Genomic DNA, 18,108 nt, shown 5'->3' with positions numbered 1-18,108 from the left:
TCCCGCCAGACAGCGAAGCGAAGATATCTTCAATCCGCGGAAGCGGATATTGCACCGTGTGAAGAACCGGATTAACAGTGATCTTGAAATCGCCACAGATGCGAACCTTCCCAGGTTCCCCCGGCATGTTGCTCAACGAACGCTTCATGACAGGAACAATGGGTGTGGCCCATTCGCTCCAGTGCACCTTTGACAGTACTCCTGAACGTTCTAGCCCTTCCAGCTCTGCTTCCACAGCTGGCTTTGAAAAATTTTGGGTTTGCATGTTCTTCAACCTTGATGTTTGCTGTAATTCCTTTCAATGTTCCCAGTCCCTGTTGGAACACTTCCTTAGCATCGTCCAATATTTTGGACAGTCGTTTAGGTTTGACGTCGTCCTCTTTACAGGAATCTACAGTCAGTGCTTGTATGGAATGCCAGTCCACATTTATTCTCCGGATCCATTCCCGTCCCAGTAGTGGCGGACCTCCATCAGGTAACACATACAAGTCCATTGCCTGACTTTCTTTACCATTGTAGACCACATTTACTTTTATCTTTCCGATGGGGTATACTATTTGCCCCGTGTATGTTTTCAATACAATCTCCGTATCCCTCAGGGGAATGTGCGAGAATAACCTTTTGTAATCTTGCTTATTCATGACCGTCAATGCCGATCCAGTGTCCAATTCCATCTTCACTTGGACTCCTGCTATCCGAAGCATGACCCAGATAGTTTGGTGGTCTGCTGTGTTACCCACATTATGTATTTTTAGACAACCCAGTTCCTTACTGCTGGAGTCTGAATCCATCTTCTGTTCATCCGGACTGTTCTCTGTCACCTTGTGTACTTTTTTGTACTTCTCCTGCGGCGACTTTTTGCTGCTGGTCTTCTTTCCTGACTGGCATACTCTCGCTATGTGACCAAGTTTGCCACATTGCCTGCATTCTTTATCTTTGAACCAGCACTGGTTCTGGTCATGTGTTGTCCTTCCGCAACGATAGCACTTTACTGCGCCCAATGCTATTTCATTGGTGCTGAATTCCAATGGCCTTTGCTGTATCTCTGCAGCGCCTCGTGCTGCTGCCTCGTGCGATGCTGCAATGCTGAAAGCTTTGTCCAGCGTAAGATCCTTTTCCTCTAGCAGTCGCTTCTGGGTTCCTTCCCTTAGGAGCCCACACACAAACTTATCTCTCAGTGCATCTGCTAGTCCTGTACCGAACTGACAGTACTTTGATAACTTGTGCAGTTCGATTAAGAATTCAGCGTTGCTTTCCTCTTTAAGTTGAATTCTTTTGTAGAATTTAAATCGTTCCGCTATCAGCAGCGGCGTGGGGTTTAAATGCTCTTGCAGGATAGTAACAATATCCGTGAAACTCTTTCCTACCGGTTTATCTGGTGTTACAAGGTTCCTTAATAACCCGTACGTCTTCGCACCCATCGAGTTTAATAGGGTTAGTGCTTTCTTATCCTCCGGTACCTCATTCGTTGTACAGTAAACTTCGATGCGTTCCCCATAAGTGGCCCAAACTTCCACATCGCTATCAAAAGCAGTGATGTTACCCGTTTTTGGCATCCTTGTTGAGTTTCCTTTCCTTCGGATATGATTATTATTATTATTTTTTTTTTTTTCAAAATGGCGGCTTCCCGCGCTTGGCGGCTTTTCCCGCGCTTGTCTTCTTCCCCCGCCGACTCAAAATGGCGATTACCACGCTGTTGCCGTTCTCGCCTCCCAGCGGTCCTTTATTTTCCCCTACGCTGCTGCTCTTGTTCCCCGCCGCTCCCGCGGTCCTTGTGGACATAAACGCTTTTCTGGCTGCTGCGCGTCTCTGCCCTGATTGCAGTCCAGCCCCTGACACCGGCTGCGGTCGTGTTCTCTGCCCTTTTCGTCGTTTCCCTCCCCTTCTCTTACTGACAACTCGGCCGACTTCCCCCCCGTGCCGCTCGATCGGGCTTACCCGCCGCTGTCGTCGAAGGGATGTTCACTGATGTTTGACTTCGTGGCCAGAAACCAACCCGGGTTCCTGATTGCCTCCCGTGCTATGCAGTGCCCAGCAGGATGTTGAGGGTGGATGTCCTTGATCGACGCCCGTCTCAGAGGCGAAGCTTCCTTTGATGCAACTGCCGCTAGGTAAGATCAGACTCTTCGCCACTGTTGAGTCTGTGTTTCCAAATGTAGTTATGCTGAATAACTGGACACAGACTACAGAAATAATTAAACAGGTCTTTAGTAATTGAGGGTCAGGGCTGAACTGGAATACACTTTGCTCCACAGGGTTTATATACCAGTGTGGTCACCACCGGTACTACAATGTACAGGAGCCATCAAAAAGTAGTCCATCACCTTAAGGTATCCTCTTAAGGTGGTACAGGTTACATACACAACAGGTGCTATATAAATGTAAGTTATTGTGCACTTTCCTATTTAATATGAGGCTATAAATTCTGGTTGGAAAAAAATCACAAATGTACTACATTGCTGGGGATGCTGTTCACTGATGGGAGTTTCTACCCTATAACATTGAGCATATTCAGATTTTTAACATGCAATTCTGTAATATGCTTCACTCCGCTGTCTTTGGCCTTTTTTGGTGCATTAAGAAAGCTACATGATGAAACAGCAATAGTGAAAAAGTGGACATCAACGTCCAGCATAAAAAGCCCCAATCTACTTCCCCCCTGCAGCATGGAAAATAGAAATGTCACATTAGTACAGTGGAGAGATGGGCATCTTTCTTAACTTTGGGTAGCACTAACTGGTGAAGAATATAGGGAGAGAAGACCTGAAACTGACTGAAAGAAATATTTTTCCCTAAAGGGAATTGTTTTAACTTTTGCGGCACATGGGTGAAGCTCCCTGCCAGCAGCACATATTGGAAATTTAAACGCACATTATGCATAACTTTCTGACTATTTAAATTAATAGTCAAAAAATCATATGCAGCGGGCACCCAAATTTAGGAAATACACTGGCGGTGGGCAAGGCTCGCCATCAGAGGATGCAACACTGAAACATTTTCTCCTCTGGTGCTGTTACTGAAAGGAACATAAGAGTTTTTAATAATACAATTAGATGCAACAATGGTGTAGTGTCCGAGTATAAATAATACACGGACTGCAGGAGAACAATAATAACAGGTATTTACTGAACAGAGGGTAACTTAATGTAGGGGGTTTCTCTTGCTTGTTCTGGTCTCCTACCAGGCTTCGTGCAATAATTACCCTTGAGTGGTTCGACCCACTCTCCCCTACGGTTCTAGACCTTGGACTTAGGTGCAGGGAACTGTAGTACAGAGAAAAACTCAATAGACCAGGTTGAATAGCACAAAATGGATGCTTTTATTATTAAACAGTTTGCAGCATTATAAAATACATGTCATAAGCACAGATTAAAGTAACTACAAGCATGCACATATCTATAAACTTAACTCTATGGAAATGGGGAACACACGGCACATCGTAAAAGGGGAAACACATTACGATTACCCTTAACCCCCTCCCCTAGACCTAGACTAAGTTTCGACTTGAGGAACTCGGGATCATGCTCACCACTTTCAGATTCGCAAAAAGGGGGTTCGCAGCCTTTTTGGCACAGCTTTCCGTCGTCACGTGGATTTGGAAACTTCTGGCGCAGCTTGTTTTTCTCTCAGGCGATGGAGCAGCAGGTACAGCCTCGATGAGCGCTCGTCATGACTGGATCGGTTAAAAGTTGTTGAAGAACCGGATACACATGGGAAAGTCCATTACTGGAAAGCTGAGAATGGGATGTTGAGGCACGGGAGTGCTAGGCCCGGAGTGTCCTTTTTATTTCTCTCTCCCGCCTGGCTCATCGGTTTTCCTGAGGGTGTCTTCTTCTTCGGCCTGGGTCGTCGATGATCTCCCGACAAAAGTACCCGGGCCACCCTCGTCGTCTTCCCGTTGTGGCCGAGCCTTGCCTGGCCGAACACCGACCACGCTGCCTTAACCGAAGAGTCCGTCCCGAAACGTGAATCTGTAGCGAAGCGTAATCGTACTCGTAATCATTGAAGAAATGAAAACCGAAGTGAAGCCCCAAGTGTAGCGTAGCTCAAGTGAAGCCCTGATGGACCTTTCAATCCACAGTTATACCTTTTTGGGACAGTCTTATCTCCCGCCAAATCATAGTCCTGTCTTTGTAATATTTTTGGCGGGCAGAAATCTCTGCAGGGGCGCTTTGTCTTGTAACGGGAGCCGGTGATAGCTTAACTGGCCTTCCTGGCCGATAATGTCTTTTACTTTGTCACCGTAACTCGGTTCGTATATTGATCGGTCTGGAGATTGCCCTTGATGGCTGTTAAACCCATTTACTGCACAAAGGAAAAACCGTTTAAGTGTTCATTCAATTGTCTGCCCATTTCTTGATGGGCCCCATCCTGTTACCTGAAACTGTCTTGTACTTAGAATCCAATTAATATGTATGCTCAGTTCCCTGAATTTCGGTTTCCCGATACTGGCTTTCACGGGCTTACTGTCCTCAATCCACAAGCCTGTCTGGCTTGCAGTAACAGAAATCAAGTGGTCCCAGAAACTGATCACAAGGTTCGGTGGCCATTTTGTATGCCCTTTTTTTATCAAAGGTTTTTCTGTACAAGCTTCTTTTGGTCAATAAAACTGTTTTATTAACCCTGTTTTGTTGCGTGATTAAATTACGGAAAATTTCGAATCTTACAGTAAGACTGAAATACAGAAGCCTGCTATGGCTTTATATACAGGGGTGGTCACTGCCAGTACTGCAGTATAGAATCAGTTCTTCTCTTAAAGGTACACACACAACAATTCCTCCCCTTTTAGATAAACAGTACATAACATTCATTTAACAACTAAATAATAACTAATTATAATTACAATTTTCTCTGGACTATATACATCAACTGAAATTATCATTTATAAGTTCAGTCTTTGAGGAGGCTTCCTGATCCTGACTGGATAGCGCCTTTCTCGAGTATCCTGTTCTTGCGGCGAAGTTGATTCTGGCTCATTGTCATTGGTTGGTTCGTCAGCTTCCAATACCACTGCTTCTGAGGTAGACGCAATCTGTACTTTGGGTTGATTACCAGGTGCACCTGCTCATGGTATGGGTTTGGCTTGTTCCTGTGACTCTAGAATCTGGTCAGCATGGTGTCTCACGATGCTCTCTCCAACGTCCACTGTGTACATTAGTGGTCCCTGCTGTGTGCATATCGTTCCTGGCTGCCATTTTTCTGTTCGGTAGTCGCGGGCCAAGACTGGTTGCCCTATCTTGAAGCTCCTGGTTGGCTTCTCATTTATGTGCTGGAATTGCTTATCCTCAACATCTCGTCTTTTGTTTGGTTTGAGCAAATCCAGGCGACATCTTAGCCTTCGGTTGAAGAACATTATGGCTGGAGCTTGGTTGGTGACTGCATGTGTTGCATTCCGGTAAGCAAACAAGAAATTATCCACCTTGTGTTGTAGTGGTATGTCGTCATTATGCATTGCCTTTATTGCCTTTTTAAAGGTCTGGACAAACCTCTCAGCCAATCCATTTGTGGCTGGATGATATGGGGCAGATGTGTAATGCTTCACCCCATTATTCCTCAGAAACCTCTGGAAATCCTCTGACACAAACTGTGGCCCATTGTCGGAGCAAATCTGTTCTGGCAAGCCATTCCTGGCGAAGATGGTCCGTAGGACTGCAATAGTTTTCTCCGTGGTGGTGGAGGACATTTTGATGACCACTGGCCATTTCAAATGGGCGTCCACAGCGATTAGGAACATTGAGTCCATAAATGGACCAGCAAAATCAATGTGTACCCGTTGCCATGGAGATGAGGGCCACTCCCATGGATGTAGCGGGGCCTGTGGTGGAGCGTTTTGGACCTTCTGGCATCCTCTGCATCTCTTGGTCATATCCTCGATTTCTTTATCGATTCCCGGCCACCACACAAACGCCCTGGCTAGGCTCTTCATTTTTACCCCTCCCAGATGACCCTCATGAAGCTCATTGAGCACTCTATCTCTCAACTTGGGTGTAATTACCACTCGGTATCCACACATCAAGGTCCCCCGGCACACTGACAGCTGTTCTCTCCTTGGCGAGAATGCTGGCAACAGTGAGTCGCCATGTGCTGGCCATCCCTTCACCGTCAAATCATAGACCCGAGAGAGTGTCGGGTCATTTTGGGTTTCCTTCTCTATACTTGAGTTTGTAACAGGTAGACATTCGACTATGGTCGCATGGAATATCTCAACAGGGTCCACTGCAGGTGCTTCCTCTACCGTAGGCAACGATAGGCGTGACAGCCCATCAGTGTTTCCATGCTGTTTTGTACCCTTGTACTCTATGTTGTACTGATGTGCCCCTCGAAAAAGTGACCATCTTTGCAGCCGTTGCGCCGTCATCACCGGAACGCCCTTCTTTGGGTTAAAAATGGAGACCAGGGGCTGATGATCAGTCAGTAGGGTGAATTTCTGCCCGTGCAGATAGTGATTGAACTTCTTCACCCCCCACACCAGGCTGAGGGCCTCCCTGTCAATCTGGGCGTAGTTACGCTCGGCTGAGGTTAACGAGCGCGACGCAAAGGCTATTGGCCTCTCTGAACCATCAAGGAATTTGTGTGACAGCACCACTCCGATGCCATAGGGAGACGCATCACATGCTAACCGAATCGGTAGTGTTGGATTGTAGTGGGCCAATACTTCTTTTGAAGTGATTAGGCATTTACATTTCTGAAAGGCACGCTTACACTCATCACTCCATTTCTATGTTACTCCAGTTTGCAGCAGGGCGTTCAGTGGGTGCAGAATTGTAGATAAATTCAGCAAGAACTTATGGTAGTAGTTCACCAACCCGAGGAACGACCTCAGTTGCGACACATTTTCCGGTGCTGGAGCCTTGACTACAGCCTCAATCTTGTCCGGCGACTTATGCAACCCTTCCTCATCAATCATGTGGCCACAATACGAGATTTGTCTCCTGAAGAACTCACATTTGGGGCGGTTGGCTCGTAGCCCATATTCCTGTAATCTCGTGAGCACCTGCTCCAGGTTGGCAAGGTGTTCACTGTCATTTTCGCCTGTAACCAGGATGTCGTCCAAATAACACTGGGTCCCCGGGATCCCTTGCAGGACTTGTTCCATCGCCCTCTGCCAAATAGCCGGGGCTGATGCTACCCCGAATACCAGTCGATTGTACTGGTAAAGGCCTTTGTGAGTGTTTATCGTGAGGTATTTCCTAGATGCTTCTTCCACCTCCATTTGTAGATACGCTTGGGCCAGATCAATCTTTGTAAAGCGTTTCCCTCTAGATAGTGAGGCGAAAATATCTTCTATCCGTGGAAGTGGATATTGTACTGTGTGCAGGACTGGGTTCACAGTTACCTTGAAGTCCCCACGGATGCGAACCTTCTTCGGTTCCCCAGGCGTGCTGCTCAATGATTTCTTCATTACAGGAACGATGGGTGTGGCCCACTTGCTCCAGTCCACCTTGGACAGCACACCCAAATGCTCCAGACTCTCCAGCTCTGCTTCAACAGCTGGGCGGATCGCGTAAGGTACCGGCCTGGCCTTAAAAAATTTTGGATTTGCACTGTCTTCGATTTTTATCGTTGCCGTTACTCCTTTTAGAGTCCCAAGTCCTTGTTGGAACACCTCTTTTGCGTCAGTTAGAATCTTTGACAGTTGTCCAGGTGTGACGTCATCATCCTTTTTATCAGTCACAGTTAGCGCCTGAATGGAATGCCAATCCAATTGTATTTTTCGGATCCATTCACATCCCAATAATGGTGGTCCTCCATCTGGTCGTATATATAGATACAGTTTCTGTGTTTCCTTGCCGTTGTATTCAACTGGCACCCTTATTTTTCCTCTGGGCTAGACTTTTTGCCCCGTGTATGTCTTCAATACAATGGACGTGTCCTTCAAGGGTATGTGTGGGAATAGCCGCTCATAGTCTCGTCGATTCATGACAGTTAGGGCTGATCATGTGTCCAATTCCATCTTTACTGGGGTCCCTGCTATCATGAGGGTGACCCAAATGGTTCGGTGATCCTCCTTTGCGATCACGTTGTGTAACTTTAGACAACTTAGTCTCCTGCTCCCGGAGTCCTTATCACTCTCCTGATCTTCCAAACTACTGTCTGTCAATTTCTTTACTTTCTTGTACTTTTCCTTAGTAGTTCTTGTAGTGTTGGTTTTCTTTCCCGACCTGCAGACTCTTGCTATATGTCCCATTTTCCCACATTGCCTGCATACTTTGTCCTTAAACCAGCAGTCCTTCTGCTCATGGGTTGTTCTGCCGCAGCGATAGCACTTTTCTGCTCCATACGCCATTTTGTTAGCGCTGTATTCTTGTGGTTTCTGTTGTATTTCTGCAGCTCCCCGTGCTGCTGCTTCGTAGGATACTGCCACGCTGAAAGCCTGTTCTAGCGTCAGGTCCTTTTCCGAAAGTAGTCGTTTCTGGGTTCCTTCACTCTGGAGCCCGCAGACAAACTTATCCCGTAAGGTGTCTGCCAGTCCTACTCCGAACTGGCAGTGCTTCGATAACTTGCGTAGTTCCGTAAGATAGTCAGCATTGCTCTCATCTTTGTGCTGGTTTCTTTTATGGAACTTGAATCTTTCTGCTATCAGCAGCGGTGTAGGGTTTAGGTGTTCCTGTAAGGTATTAACAATCTCTTCAAAACTTTTCTGCATTGGTTTAGCTGGGGTAATTAAATTCCGCAATAGGCCGTACATTCTCGCGCCCATCAAATTTAATAATACCGACGCCTTCTTTCCATCGGCCACCTCATTTGCCTTGCAGTACACTTCAATTCTTTCCACATATGTGGTCCAGTCTTCTACCTCGTTGTCGAAAGCAGTGATACTGCCACTTTTCGGCATCTTGGGTGATTTAAAATGGCGCCTCCCGCGCTTTTTCTTCTTCACCAATGGATTAAAATGGCGCCTCCCGCGATTTTCCTTCTTCCCCAATGGAATAAAATGGCGCCTCCCGCGCTTTTCCTTCTTCCCCTTGCTGCCACGCTGCTCCTAGCGTTCTGCAGGGTAATGGCGATGACCCGAGGCTTCGGCGTGTCTCACTTTTCCTTCCCCTTGTTTTATTTTCGCTACTCTGCCCGGTTCTTGAGCACCGACCGCGCCCTGTGCGCTCCACCCTCTCTCTCTCTCTTTTCCTCCCGACGACGCTGCACGGCCCCTTTGCAGAGCTGCTCGATCAAGCTTGAGCCCGCCGCAGTCCGGAAGGGTCAGCGCACTACCTGCTACCAGTACGATTTGCTGGAACACCTTGACTGGGGAGCCAAGCCCAGCTCTCCACAGCCTCTCCTGCAACTCTCCGAGCTCCGATGGATCCTTGGGCGGTTGCCCGCGGTCGACGCCTGTTGTTCTGACTTCGACCTCCAAAAGCTTCTTCTCAGGAAAAGGTCCCCGTGAGATGATGCAGTACTGCAGGTGAGTTTGAACCTGTTCGTCGCCAATGTAGTGTCCGAGTATAAATAATACACGGACTGCAGGAGAACAATAATAGCAGGTATTTACTGAACAGAGGGTACTCTTTCATTTGGACCCAAAAAAAAAAACCCAATTCAACTGTAAATAAACAAAAGTTCAACTAAAGCTTAACAAATCAAATTAAAATTTGGTTTTCTGTGTTGATGATGCACTCCAGTCCCCGCGGCGCCCATCGGTCGCGGAAATACTCAAGCGCACCGGCGGACACCGCGTGCTCCATCCCCAGGGCCACCCGGGCGCGAACATGGCCGCGGAAGAGATGCAGGCAATCCGGCTGGACGACCCCCTCGACCGCCCGCTGCCTGGACCAATTGATGGCTCTTTTAGCCAGGCCCAGGAGCAGGCCCACAAGGAGGTCCTCCAACCTGTCCGCTCCCCTCCGCACCGGGTGACCGTAGATCAAGAGCGTGGGACTGAAGTGCAACCAAAAATCAAGGAGCAGCCCCTTCAAGTAGTGAAAGAGGGGCTGCAACCTCTCACAATCCATATAAACGTGAAACACGGACTCCTCCAGGCCGCAAAAAATGCAGGCGGCCTGGGAGTCTGTGAACCTACTTAAAACCTTATTGCACGGGACCGCTCCGTGCAACACCCTCCCGGAACAAGGGAGGACTCCCGCATAGAGAGCCCTCCATTGGGGACCTCCGCTACCGCCGGTCGGCAAAACGCCACGCCAAGGCGTGTCCGGACGGTAGACGAAGATGGCAAAGTGGAGAGTGTGCAGGAGCAGCCCGTACAGGAAACCCCTCCGCGCGGAATGAAAAGGCACGGAGGGTATTTCCTCGAGACGGCTCAAGTTGTGAGGCGCCGGGTCCCGAGGGGAGTTTCGGGGCCGGGCGCCGATGAGGAATTCCGTCCGAACGGGGGTAAGCTCGGACGGGATCGCCCCACGTGCTTGAGCCGCCTCGATACACCTAGTGGAGTCGGGGCCCAGTGCCGCTTTTACCGATTCGATGGTTTCGACCGCGAGCCGGACGTTGGCCCAGGACAGGCGCCGCGCCAGCTCCTCCGGCGCCATCCAGCCCGCTCCTCCGCCATCGAGCAGGTCCCCGACTCTGGTCACCTTGCCAGCCACAGCCCTACCCTCCGCCAGCCGCCCGAACCCGTGTTCGTGGAGGTGCGGATTCCTGAGCAGCGGCTCCCGAAGGAGAGCCGCCGCTCCTGACGGGGGAGAGCTCCGCCTGGAAGCGACGTAGTTCCAAACCCATAGTAGTTCCTGGTAGAAGACAGGCAGCTCCCGCAGGCCGGCACGCCTGCTGCCCACTTTCGCAAACAGGAGCTGCGTGTCGTAATTGAGGCCATGCAGCTGGCGGAAGAAAAACGTCGCCAGCGCACACCATCTCGGAGGATTCTCGACGTACAGGTATCTCTGCAGCGTCTGAAGACGGAAAGTCGCAGCCTGGGTGCGAAGGCACACCAGCGCCTGACCGCCCTCCCTAAGCGGGAGACACAGAACCGCGGCAGAGACCCAGTGCTTCCTTTTGTCCCAGAAGAAGTCGATGAGCTTCTTCTGAATCTTGGCGACAAACGCAGGGGGAGGGATCAAAGTGACCAACCGGTACCACAACATGGCGGCCACCAGCTGGTTTATGACCAGCGCTCGACCCCTGTAGGACAACACTCGGAGCAGTCCTGTCCAGCGTCCTAGGCGAGCGGTGACTTTGGCCTCCAGCTCTTGCCAGTTCGCCGGCCAAGCATCCTCGGCAGGGCTAAGGTAGACTCCCAAATAGAGGAGGTGCGTGGTGCTCCAGGCGAAAGGCCTGAACTCCTCCGGCAGGGAGTCCACCCGCCACTGACCCACCAGGAGTCCGGAACATTTCTCCCAGTTGATCTTGGCGGAGGATGCGTCCGAGTAAATCTGCTGGCATTCCCGCATCCTCCGCAAGTCAGCGGGATCCGTGACCATGAGGAGCACGTCATCGGCGTAAGCCGAGAGGACCACCTCCACGCCCGGCCCTTGCAGAGCCAGTCCCGTCAACCTCTTCCGCAAGAGGCGCAGGAAAGGCTCCACGCAAATGGCATATAACTGACCGGACATGGGGCATCCCTGACGCACCCCCCTCCCGAAGCGAAGGGGCGCCGTCAAGGACCCGTTAACTTTAATCAGACACTCCGCTGCGGCGTACAGAAGTCGGATCCGGGCGACGAAATGCGTCCCGAACCCGAATGCGCACAGAGTCCCGAAGAGATACTCGTGATCCACCCTGTCGAACGCCTTCTCCTGATCCAGGGAAAGGAAGGCGACCGACAGACCAGCCCTCTGGGAGTGGTGGACCAGGTCCCGGACCAGATGGATGTTATCGTGGATTGTCCGGCCCGGGACCGTGTAGGACTGGTCGGGGTGGATCATGTGGGCCAGCACGGTGCCAAGGCGAGCATACATGGCCCTGGCAAAGATTTTATAGTCCGTGCTGAGGAGGGAGACCGGGCGCCAGTTCTTAAGGAGGCGGAGATCGCCCTTCTTAGGCAGCAGGACAATGACCGCCCTGCGCCAAGAGAGGGGCATCTCCCCGGTCGCCAAACTTTCCCCCAGGACCTGCGCTTAGTCGCCCCCCAAGACGTCCCAGAACGCCCTGTGGAACTCCACGGTCAGCCCGTCCAGCCCCGGGGACTTTCCCCTAGAGAGCTGGCGGAGGGCGCCGGTCAGCTCCGCCAGACTTAGCGGAGCGTCCAATTTTTCGGCGCCCACCGGGCCAACCTTCGTCAGGTCCTCCCACAAAACTCTGCGCGCATCCTCGCTGGACGGATCCGGAGAGAACAGAGCCCCGTAATAGGCACGGGTCTCCGCGCTGATTCCCTCCGGATCCGAGACCAGAGATCCGTCGTCGGCCAGCAGCCCCAAGAGCTGCTTACGGACCCCCCGTCTTTTTTCCAGCGAGTAGAAGAAGGGGGAGCCGCGGTCCAGGTCCCGCAGGAGCTGGATCCGCGACCTCACGTACGCGCCTCGGGACCCGACGAGCTGCAGGTCCTTCAGCGCGCCCTTCTTCTCTTCGTACACCTTCCGCAGGGCCGGGTCCTCGACGACCTGACCGAGACGGGACTCCAGGTCGAGCACCTCCTTCTCCAACCGCCCGACCCGGGCCTCTCGCCTCTTGGTCGACCCCTTCGCGTACTCCTGACAGAAGAGACGGATGTGAGCCTTGCCCACGTCCCACCATAGCCTCAAGGAGGGGAAGCCCCCCTGCTTCCTTCTCCAGTCGGCCCAGAATCGACGAAACGAATCCCGGAACCGTGCGTCCTCCAGCAGCAGGTTGTTAAAATGCCAGTACACGGACCCCCCCCGCGCGTGCAGCGGAGCGAGCTCCGCCCACACCAGGTGGTGGTCCGTGCACGGCACCGGCCGCATGGAAGCTGCCGGAACGCAGGAGACGTACGCCCGGGAAATGTAGAGGCGGTCGATCCTGGACCTTCCTCCCCCAGACCTCACGCTAGTGAAGGCGCTGGAGTCGGGGTGGAGATTTCGCCAGACGTCCACCAAGTCGAAGGACCCAACCAGGTCCCTCAACTTCTCCATCGCCGCCGGGCTTCGCGGGGGACCCGAACGGTCCCTCGCCTCGAGGGTGCAGTTAAAATCCCCCCCGAGGATGACGCACTCGCCCACGTCGATGGAGCCCAAGAGAGCGGACACTTCTTCGAAGAAGCGCACTTGCTGCGCACTGGTCTGAGGGGCGTACACGTTCACTAGATGGAGCGGCACGCCCCCCAGGCGAACAGTGACCTGGAGCAAGCGGCCCGGCACGTGCTCCTTGACCCCCAAGATCTCCGGCTGAAAATGCGGGGCCAGCAAGATAGCCACCCCGCTGGAATTGTTGGAGAGGTGACTCATGCTGACCCCTCCTTGCCACTCCAGGAGCCACATGGCTTCGTCTCCCGGAACGGTGTGGGTTTCTTGCAGGAAGCACACCGCATACTTCCCGTCCCGAAGGACCGAGAAGTTATTGAATCTGCGGCGCGCCTCCCTGCTGCCGTTGATGTTGAGGCTGGCTATGGTTATCTTCATGTCAGAAGCATAGTGCAACCTCTACCTACACCTAACGGGGGGAGGAAGCGCAGCCGCTGGTGAGCCGCCACTTCCTCAGCAGCCCAGTGAGAAACGTTGTGAGCCGACGCAGCTCGAGCGGGTTCACACCCTCGTCCGCGCCCATGATCTTAACGGCGGCGTGGACGGAATCGATGAGCAGCGCCAGCTCCGACCACCTGTCGAGGGCCAGCCGGACCTTATTGCGCTGACCCAGGCACGTGGCCATAAAATCCCGGAGTTCCCTTACGGAAATGAGGGGAGACTCGGCAAGGGGCACGAGGTCATCCATCGCCACGTCGGCGCTGGAGTCCGAATCGTCCTCCGTGCCCATCACCGAGTCCCCATCCTCCTCCAGGGGGTCGTCACCAGCGGCCGACCCGTCCGCCGCGCAGTGCGAAGCGAACGACTCGGCCGCGCCAGCCAGCCCCGCCTCCGCCCTGATCCCACCCCCAGGATCGGCGGCAGAGGATTTCTCCCTGGGCTCCTCTAGGGGTGCCGGGCCAGAAGACGGCGGCGGTTCAGAGCTCCCCTCCGCCTCAGACGCCGGAATGACCGGAGAAACAACAATTTCCAGCTCCTCCAGTACGTCCGGCACCAGAGACGCAGCCAGGGGGCCATCCTCCTCCCCGCCACCAACCTCCGACCCAGCGGACGGGGGGTTTTGAATTAAAAGCTCTACCAGGACGAGCATCCCCTGGGAGACGTCCGGGTCGCATTGGGCGAGCTCATTATCCTCGAGCTCGCCTGACCCAGCCCCCAGGCTGCCCGACCCGGCGAGGGGTAACGGCACCGATAAAAGGTCAATTTCAATTACTGCCGCGGGTTGTTCCGCAACCCCCCCCCACGGGCAGGGTCTCATCCCCATCCCCGGGAGGCACGTGCTGGACAGACACATCTGCCTCAGTCTCCCGAGGGACAGGCGACGCCTGCCGATCGCTGGTGATGACGACAGCGCTGGGGGGGGGGGGGGGCGCAGTACCCGCGGCGGGCGACGACTCCCCCTGCTCGGAGGGACCTTCCTCCTCCCGGTCCTCCTCCTCATCCAGGGGGTCGCGCCTTCTTTTTAGCACGGAGGGAGCGAGGGAGACCTCCATGTCTGCAAAGGCCTCCTCCTCGACTCCCTCCGGCGGAGCAGGTTTGTCGGGTTCCTCGGGCCCGAGCCCGGCCGCAGGTATTGGCATTACCGCTGCGGCGGTTGCGGCCACAGGCTCGGGCACGAGGCCCCTCCCGCTCACATCTGCCCTGATCAACTCCGCGAGGAGCGTGGGTGTAAGGGGCTCAAGGGGCAAGGGCTCGCCATCCACGGGGGGACCCGCCCTAAGGTGCTTCTTTTTTCCCCGCGCCTTCTTTCCGGCCGGACACGCTCCCTCCCCCCCGCCGGAGGCCTTGGTGGCATCGGCCCCCGACGTCAACCGCGCATCAGACGTACTTGACGCGCGGGCAGATCCGGGGGGAAGGGCGGCGGCGGCGGCGCCAGCCTCGGCCGCACGAGATGATCCGGCGGCCTTGGAGGCAGGGCAGTTCCTCCTGATGTGCCCCACCTCCTTGCAGGCATGGCACCTCACACCGTCCGACGTCCAAAAAGCGCGGTAGGCGGTCCCCTCGTGGAGGACGACGAATGCCCCGTCAATGTCCTCCTCCCGCGCCAGCTGGATAAACAGCTGGCGCCGGAAGGAGAAGACGTGGCGAAGGCTGGCCTCCCGGAAGCCGAGCGGGATGGGCGTGATCCCCGACCTCACCTCCCCAAGTTGTCGCAAATGGGGAAGGAGGAGCTCACCAGGAACATAGGGCGGGACGTTGGAAATAATGATCCTCTGCGCAGTGGCCTCGAGAGGATCCACCGGCAGGAAGGTCCCACCCACGGTGAGCCCCTTGGCGACAGCCAGGGACACCGCCCGCTCCGACCCCAGGAAGAACACAGCCTTCCCATACATTTTCGAGGCCGCGACGATGGCTGAGGGGCCGACAACTCCAGCCATGGCCTTGACGCAGGCCTCGATGGTCATAGTGGGGTGAGTGTAGCTCTTCACCCCAAGCTTTTTCGTTATTAATCGAAAAGGTGACGGGGCAGCAGGAACAGCGGGAGCAGCTGTGGCTGTGGCTACCACTCTCGCATAGGTCGCGGCTGGCCCCGCCACCGGCGAAGACGCAGTCGCCATTCTGGGGTGCTTTTTTTAAGGGCTACACTCACCCCAAGTCACAGGCCTGAAGGTGTTAATGGCCTCGGTGTATATATACTTTTTTGGCCTCTATTGAGCAGAGGGAGCTGATTAAAATGAGGACACACCTCTCTCCTAATTGATTTAAATTGGGAGAGGGGCCCTCTCCCCTCTGCTCAATTGGCAATTAATAAAATAGATGAAACTAAGGTGCCTTAGAAAGACAGGCAGAGAGAGACAAAGAGAGAGAGAGAGAGGTGGGGGGGTGGGAAGGAGGGAGGCCGCAAAGGGCAGTGTTGCCACTCAGGATGGTGGGTGGGTGTTGGCAGGGTTGCACTCTCCGATGGAAAAAGTCTTTGGTGGTGGTGGTCTTCTGGCAGGGGGAGAAGACGTCTTGACCTGGAAAAGCTGGAGAAGCCCAGGCTCAGTTCTGCAACAGGTCTTAACGATGTAATTAAGTTAAATTAAGGACTTCACCTTGGGCAGCTCCAAGCTCTCCCAGGGCAGGCAATAGAAGGGATGCTAATTAGTGGTGTGTGTGGCCTAGCTTTTAACAAGAGCCACATACACCCACACTACACCCCTTGATGATCCGGCCTTGCTTCTTCTTTTCTCCCCCCACCTAAAATACAAAGTCTTGAGAGAGTGCCCCAAATGACACCCACCTGTAGATGTTCCGGATGAAGTTTTCTTCCCTCCTTTCAAGCAGTTGGTTTCTCTCCCCTCTCTCCCTCTCCTGAAGTGGAGGCCAATTTGGGGAGGCAGTGATAGAAAAGGCCTCTCCCCTGGTTGATGTTGATGTAGGCCTCCTTTCTCCTTCTCCTCCTCTGTCCTCTCTCTCCAGGCACCTCAGTTGGTGTAATGATGGTGGAGTTGGTGGTGGTGGTGGTGGTGGTCCAACGTTCTCCTCCTCTTCCTGGTCAGGGGACCACCACTTTAATCCACTCTCCAAAGTCTGGCTGCTCCCTCTGCTCGTGCTTGCAGCTGAACAGAGGGTACTCTTTTATTTGGACCCAAAAAAAACCAATCCGACTGTAAATAAACAAAAGTTCAACTAAAGCTTAACAAATCAAATTAAAATTTGGTTATCCGTGTTGATGATGCACTCCAGTCCCCGCGGCGCCCACCGGTCGCGGAAATACTCAAGCGCACCGGCGGACACCGCGTGCTCCATCTCCAGGGCCACCCGGGCGCGAACATGGCCGCGGAAGAGATGCAGGCAATCCGGCTGGACGACCCCCTCGACCGCCCGCTGCCTGGACCAATTGATGGCTCTTTTAGCCAGGCCCAGGAGCAGGCCCACAAGGAGGTCCTCCAACCTGTCCGCTCCCCTCCGCACCGGGTGACCGTAGATCAAGAGCGTGGGACTGAAGTGCAACCAAAAATCGAGGAGCAGCCCCTTCAAGTAGTGAAAGAGGGGCTGCAACCTCTCACAATCCATATAAACGTGAAACACGGACTCCTCCAGGCCGCAAAAAATGCAGGCGGCCTGGGAGTCCGTGAACCTACTTAAAACCTTATTGCACGGGACCGCTCCGTGCAACACCCTCCAGGCCAAGTCCCCGATGGAACAAGGGAGGACTCCCGCATAGAGAGCCCTCCATTGGGGGCCTCCGCTACCGCCGGTCGGCAAAACGCCACGCCAAGGCGTGTCCGGACGGTAGACGAAGATGGCAAAGTGGAGAGTGTGCAGGAGCAGCCCGTACAGGAAACCCCTCCGCGCGGAATGAAAAGGCACGGAGGGTATTTCCTCGAGACGGCTCAAGTTGTGAGGCGCCGGTTCCCGAGGGGAGTTTCGGGGCCGGGCGCCGATGAGGAATTCCGTCCGAACGGGGGTAAGCTCGGACGGGATCGCCCCACATGCTTGAGCCGCCTCGATACACCTAGTGGAGTCGGGGCCCAGTGCCGCTTTTACCGATTCGATGGTTTCGACCGCGAGCCGGACGTTGGCCCAGGACAGGCGCCGCGCCAGCTCCTCCGGCGCCATCCAGCCCGCTCCTCCGCCATCGAGCAGGTCCCCGACTCTGGTCACCTTGCCAGCCACAGCCCTACCCTCCGCCAGCCGCCCGAACCCGTGTTCGTGGAGGTGCGGATTCCTGAGCAGCGGCTCCCGAAGGAGAGCCGCCGCTCCTGACGGGGGAGAGCTCCGCCTGGAAGCGACGTAGTTCCAAACCCATAGTAGTTCCTGGTAGAAGACAGGCAGCTCCCGCAGGCCGGCACGCCTGCTGCCCACTTTCGCAAACAGGAGCTGCGTGTCGTAATTGAGGCCATGCAGCTGGCGGAAGAAAAACGTCGCCAGCGCACACCATCTCGGAGGATTCTCGACGTACAGGTATCTCTGCAGCGTCTGAAGACGGAAAGTCGCAGCCTGGGTGCGAAGGCACACCAGCGCCTGACCGCCCTCCCTAAGCGGGAGACACAGAACCGCGGCAGAGACCCAGTGCTTCCTTTTGTCCCAGAAGAAG

Source organism: Somniosus microcephalus, chromosome 21 (assembly GCF_052327205.1).
Source record: "Somniosus microcephalus isolate GS21.2 chromosome 21, FLI_Smic_1.0, whole genome shotgun sequence".
Taxonomy (NCBI): Eukaryota; Metazoa; Chordata; class Chondrichthyes; order Squaliformes; family Somniosidae; genus Somniosus; species Somniosus microcephalus.
The sequence above is the reverse complement of the archived record's forward strand: the minus strand, read 5'-3'. Positions refer to the sequence as shown.